This window comes from Miscanthus floridulus, chromosome 5 (genome assembly GCF_019320115.1).
Source record: "Miscanthus floridulus cultivar M001 chromosome 5, ASM1932011v1, whole genome shotgun sequence".
Classification (NCBI taxonomy): domain Eukaryota; kingdom Viridiplantae; phylum Streptophyta; class Magnoliopsida; order Poales; family Poaceae; genus Miscanthus; species Miscanthus floridulus.
The window spans coordinates 49,407,950-49,414,672 of record NC_089584.1 but is presented as its reverse complement, the minus strand read 5'-3'; the positions used below and the strand labels follow the sequence as shown (position 1 = coordinate 49,414,672).

At 44.9% G+C, this 6,723-nt stretch overlaps 1 pseudogene; it reads left to right on the top strand.

Annotated features, from left to right (window-relative positions):
* Positions 1-449: 449 nt before the first annotated feature.
* On the top strand, positions 450-2,473 carry LOC136454614 (putative F-box protein At5g55150; annotated as a pseudogene).
* Positions 2,474-6,723: the final 4,250 nt, after the last annotated feature.

Below are 6,723 nucleotides of genomic sequence, written 5' to 3'. Positions count from 1 at the left end.
GCAGGTTCTGGCACTGTGCTAGACAGCTGGTCCTTCGGCCGATGGCCTGGTGCATGCAGTCATGCAGCCGATGCATACTAGTGTAGTGTGAGAAACCGAAGAAAAGAACACCGAATAGTGCAAAAGCAAAGAGATTAGTTTCAGGCTTTCAGCATTTCTGAGAACCTTGCCAAATTTGTCTGCTCTGTCTCCAGCTTATCTTAACGGTACTATATTTAATTAATTCCCCTCTTTGTATTTGCAAAAGGGATAATTTTTTCTCCTTTCATTTGGTTTCACGCTCATATGTTCCATCGCCCTTGCTTGCTATTTCTTACTGAAATTGCCCTTGGGTCTGTTCATTTTGAATCTTTTCTCCATATCTCCGTTCCCCAATCCATGGTCCATCGCGATAGTAGACACCAGACACCATTTCTTGCATGAACCATAGTTGATGTCATATGTCTTCCATGGCTTAGCCTCCTAATCCTAAGAGAAGGTCCCTACCTCTCCCTGACTGGAGATTCGGCCTGCCAGAGGATCTCCTCGAGTCCATCGGGCAGTGTCTCGCGTCAGGCCATGATGCGGCGTCCTTTCGATCCGCTTGCTCCCCATGACGCGCCGCCATCCCGTTCGCGACCTCCGGGCCGCTCCTGTTGCTCCCGTTTGACCCTGACTCAGACCGCGTCGGCTTCTACTGCGTCTCGGAGAAGAAGGTCTTGTCCAAGATGCTGCCCGACGTGCGCGGCAAGGTGGCGTGCGGCTCCTCGTGTGGGTGGCTGGCGCTCATGGATGAGGCAGCATCCGTGACGCTGTTGAATCCATTCGCTGGTGCCCGTGCCCTCCGTGTTGAGCTCCCGCCAGCAGGCGAACACGTCACGGCGGCGTCCTCATCAAAACGCGTGTCTAGGGTCCACGGCCGGTGGGTCCTCCATCCCACCAATGGCTATGGGAACGCGGATGCCGCAGGCAGAGCCATCAAGCTAGAAGACATGAGGGACGCGTTCTTCTGTGAGATCGTGCTCTCGGCGCCGCCTGACGCCGCCGGCCACGATTGCGTGGCCATGGCCATGCTTGGGTGCTCCACGGAGGTCACGTTCTGCCGGGTTGGAGTCGACAGCGCATGGACGCTGCTCGACACCAAACTGGAGTTCTCCGTGGGGTCCATCGTCCACTGCCAAGACAAGTTCTTGGCGATCGACTGCACTGGAGAAATCTCGGTCTGCAGCAGCAATGCCGCCAGCGCTACTCCAACCACGACGCTACTACCATCGCTGTCGCCACCTGCGGGACTCTGCCACCGCAGCTACATAGAATCAAACGGTGAGCTACACATTGTGGGTGCCATGGTGAGCACGTTCCACGAGACACAGAGCTTCACCTACAACAACGCGGTCTACAAGTGCAACCTCCATGACCGTACGCTGGAGTGGTCCAGGGTGAGGGACATCGGTGATCAGACACTGTTCGTGTCTAAACATTTCAATGAAAGCTTCAGTGGAACAAGTGTATCCAAGTACAAGGAGAACAAAATCTACATGTCTGAGCCATTGTATGGGGATCCATACGACTTGGTCCATCGATTGGATATCGTTGATATTGCTACCGGCGCATCCGAAGTGAAGCTCATCCAGGAAAAGATGCAGGGTTCCGAGGCTCTAGGTTGGATTCGACCCAATCTCTGGAAGGGAGGTACGTTGATGTTCTTCAAAGGTTTATTATTTCAAATACTCATATTAGGGCTAGCGTGGATGGGATGTTTTTCGCTTCTGCACACAAGCAGTGACTAAAAGAATTCGATATATGCCACATTTAGTTATTACTATTAGTTCACGAACTAAGTTAATTCAAACAAAACATTAACTGACGTACATTATATGTACGAATGCAGCCAATTCTCTCCTTTTATATTCAATTTCGGCGCGTAATTTAATTCTCGCACTACAAACAATTGATGGCATTCTTGATCATTACCAAGTTTGTATATGGGCAACAGTAAAATTGTGACGGGCGTGATCCAAGCATAAATTCCAGACATATAGCTAGGTTCTCTCTAGCTAAATTCTTATAATCTATTAAACCTTATATATAATAGATTCTAGTTTTGAACAGCTTGTTTTTTTCTGGTTGTACGAATGCTAAAAGGATGGGCACTATATACATATCTGATAATCCCATATCACTGTTTTTTGGTTGGCATAGTTCGTCATCTTGGCGACTAGCCATATATCTTACTAAGCCTGCATTATAGTAGTTGTCCAAGAAGAATTCATCTTATTAACTATATGTTGTAGCTCATTGTATGGGAACACGGAGTTCAATCTGACTCCTCTTCATAATTTCAGGTGGGTTTTCCAAGCACAACATGGAAAAATCACAGACAGAAGCAACTTCTAATGTGACAGGCTCGCCTGAACCTCTGGTGGTGTTGTTCAGTCCAAGAGTACTTGAGACACAGATTCCTGTCCTTGCCCTAGCTATCAACAATCACTGAGCTCAGATGTGAGTGTCAGCATATCTTTTATTTCATGGTGTGACAGACTCTGTTGGTTTAATTTGTTTCTTGAAATGAGCCGAACTTTCCCATCTCACGGGAAAAAGAAAAAGAAGATAACTTTGAGATAAACATGAACTCGTGGGATGTCGACACAGATTCTGTTTGTGAATATGTTTGTCCCCAAAACAACAGTAGTAGTAGTAGTCATTCGTTATATGGTGGAAAGACAACAATGGCCATTTCATGGCCTGCAGCATCAGGCTAGCTGCCGAGCACCCACTTTAGTTAACGAGCCACTCCACCACTATCCTACTACATTGCACGCATGGAATATTGCCAAAAACACACTTTGTTGCACCGACTAGAGGGGGATGTTGGACCTAAGGAACTGACTAGAGGGGTGAATAGGCAGTGACCACTAAAAATTCACAGCACTAGGCAAAACTAAATAGTAACACAAAAGACTCTAATAATATACTACTTTCACAGCTATATTATACTATGGTTTGCAACCTAGCTGACAAATAACGATTCAAGTCTAAGAATGTATGCAAAATAAATAAAAACTTGAGTTGAACATGAGATCAAGAAATCACCATAATGAAGACACAATATGTTTCCTGTGGTTTTGGCGACTAGAGTTGCTCTTCACCTCCTCCAGCGGGATGAGCACTAAAACCCCCTCATAATCAATCTAGAGCACCAACACAATATTCTTATTGTCCTTCTACTGAACCACGAGCTCGATCCAAACCATCTAGGAGACGGCAACTTCCAAGAGTAACAAGAGAATGATGCTTGCTTGAAGTCTCTCTAGTGCACTCAAATGATGTAATGCACTAGAAGTCTAGCTAGAGCGCTCTTAGTCTTACCAAAGATGCGATCCTTAAGCAAGTATGTGAGTGAAAAATAGAAGAGGATTTGTATATGTTAAAGAAACTTTTCAAAGTACCAAGAGAGCCCTCCCATGGCCAAGCTAGGGTTGAGTATATATACTCCCCACCAGGGGAGGAGACAAGGGGGAGAGCAGGGGACCAGTCACTAGTAGAGAAACGACTTTTGATCCACTTCAAAATTTGGCTTTAGTCCCGGTATTTTTCGCGCCCGGGACTAGAGAAACCTTTAGTCTCGGTTGGTAGCTCCAACCGGGACTAAAGGTCCCTGCCCAACGGCTACTGCGGCAGGCTTTTGTTGCAGGGGACCTTTAGTCCTGGTTGGAGCTACCAACCGGGACTAAAGGTTAACTTTTACTCCTGGTTGGTCTCTCCAACCGGGAGTAAAAGTCTACTCCCGGCTGGAGGCTCCGTCCAGGACTAGAAAGGGACCTTTAGTCCCAGTTGCTGTCTCCAACCGGGACTAAAGATCCCATCCTATATACCCCTTCTTCCTCCCAGAGCCCAAGCCACTTTGAGCTCAGTGTTCTTGCTTCATCGCCGGCCTCTCTTCTTCCTCATCACCGGTAATCATAAGATTTCTTCGATTCCTCCATCGATTCTTCGGTTCTAAAGGTTACCAACTTTATACTCTCATGTTTCATCAGTAGCATATCTTATTTTGTGGACTAGATATATGTGGTTTTTTATGGTGGATTTTTTTATTTGTAAGCCATTTAACCTCAAAATCACTTTAAAGTTTGCATATTTGGATGAAGGAAGGTTAAAGTAGTTATTCAAAACTAGTATTCAGCTTTCTTTTATAGCATGCATAGCACACTTCATGGTTTAGAGATATAGAGAATTTTAGAGTTTTTTTAATTTTATTTGTTTATAAAATGAGAATTTTATATTATATTAAAAATGAGTATAGAGAGTAGATGACAACTGCTTCCGGGTCCTCGGCCTCTCATCGGGTTCCAAAGCGACTGAGGCCGGACCTCCCTCTCATTGCATGCGGCAAGTGTGAGGAGAAGATTGTGATGGAGTACCAGGTGAGGAAGGAGTGTCCTAACAAGGGCCGTATCTTTTACAAGTGTCCGGATCGCAATGTGAGTTATTTTGTCGTATTTGATGATTATGGTTAATTTATACTTATTTTCATGATGATTGTGATTAAAGTTCTAATTTTTTGTTTTAATTTCAGTGGGATGGCACTGGATGTTCAGGCTGGTACTGGGAGGAAGAGTATGTTGAACACGTGCAAAACTCTCTTGCACAGGCGGTTATGGCGGCTGATGAGGCAGTGATCCTGCGGAAGAAGCCCATAGATGTTGAACAAACACATGATCTGTCTGTTTTAGTTGGAATTGGTCACGAAATCCTTATGCTGCTCAAGTGCATTTTAGCTTTAGTTTATTTAGTGGTAGTTGGGATTGTCTACATTGTAGTGAGACTTTCATAAATTAATAACTTATGTGGTGGCATGCATGTCATATAATTAACTAATTATGTTCTAGGTTTTAATATGGTATGTATGTCATGCAATGCAGATGAGCCGGCATTGGATGTACAATGCTGATCGCCGCTCCCAAGAGTTCATTAAGGGCGTGCATTCTTTCTTACGTGTGGCTAAGGCAAACAAATACGATGGTTTCATGTGCTGCCCATGTGCCATATGTAAGAATTTGAAGGAATATGCTAGCTCAAGGAGTCTTTATTCACACTTGTTGAAGTTAGGTTTCATGCCAAACTATATTTGTTGGATGAAGCACAGAGAAACCAGGGTTGTATTGGAAGAAGGTGAAGAAGAACAATGAGACGATGATGACATTATTGCTGAATATGGTGCCTTCAATGATACTGCAATGGGGGAAGCTAAAGAAGAGATAGGGGCAGAAGATGAGCCCGCTAATGATCTTGGTCAGGCCATTCGTGACGCACAAAGAGAATGCGAAAGTGAAAAAGAGAAGATCAAGTTCGAGCGCATGCTAGAGGATCACAAGAAATTGCTATACCCAACTTATGATGTGGGGTAGAAAAAGTTGGGTACCACACTAGAATTGCTACAATGGAAGGCAAAGAATGGTGTATCTGACAAGGGATTTGGGGAGTTACTAAAAATCCAAATCCAAAAAAAGATGCTTCCGAAGGATAACGAATTGCCCGCCACTACGTACGAAGCAAAATAGGTAGTCTGTCCGTTGGGATTAGAAATCCAGAAGATACATGCATGTCCTAATGACTGCATCCCCTACCATGGTGAGGAGTACGAGAAGTTAGATGCATGCCCGGTATGTCATGCATCGTGGTATAAGATCAGGCGAGATGACCCTAGTGATGTTGAGGGCGAACGTCCCACGAAGAAAATCCCTGCCAAGATTATGTGGTATGCTCCTATAATACCACGCTTGAAACGTCTGCTCAGAAACAAAGACCATGCAAAGTTGTTGCGATGGCACAAAGAAGACCGTAAGGTAGACAATATGTTGAGACACCCTATTGATGGGTCCTAGTGGAGAGCAATCGATAGATAATTCCTAGAGTTTGCAAATGACGCAAGAAACTTAAGGTTTGCTTTAAGTATGGATGGTATGAATCCTTTCGGGGAGCAGAGCAGTAGTCATAGCACTTGGCCTATTACTCTATGTATCTACAACCTTCCTCCCTGGTTATACATGAAGCGTAAGTTTATTATGATGCCAGTGCTCATCCAAGGCCCAAGGCAACCTGGCAACGACATCGATGTGTACCTGAGGCCACAAGTTGAAAAACTTCTACTTTTGTGGAACATACCAAGTGTACATGTGTGGGATGAGCACAAACAGGAGCACTTTGACCTGCGAGCATTGTTGTTCGTAACAATCAATGAGTGGCCTGCTCTAAGTAATCTTTCAGGACAATCAAACAAGGGATATAATGCATGCATGCACTATTTCGATGACATTAAAGGTATATTCTTGAAAAAATGTCGAAAGGTCATGTACCTTGGCCATCGTCGATTTCTTCCTGTGAATCACCCCCTAAGAAAGAAAGGCAAGCATTTTAAAGGTAAGGCAGACCACTAGACCAAGCCGGGCAACCGAACTGGTGAGGATGTACTCAATATGATCAAGGATGTGAAAGTAGTATTTGGAAAGGCACATGGCAGCGAACATGTTCCAAACAACGTCGACGGTCACGCACCCATGTGGAAGAAGAAGTCCATATTTTGGGAGCTACCCTATTGGTAAGTCCTAGAGGTCCGTAGCGCGATCAACGTGATGCACCTGACGAAGAATCTTTGTGTGAACCTGCTAGGCTTCATGGGTGTGTATGGGAAGCCTAAGGACACACTTGAAGCATGATAGGACCTGCGGTGTTTGAAAGAACGAG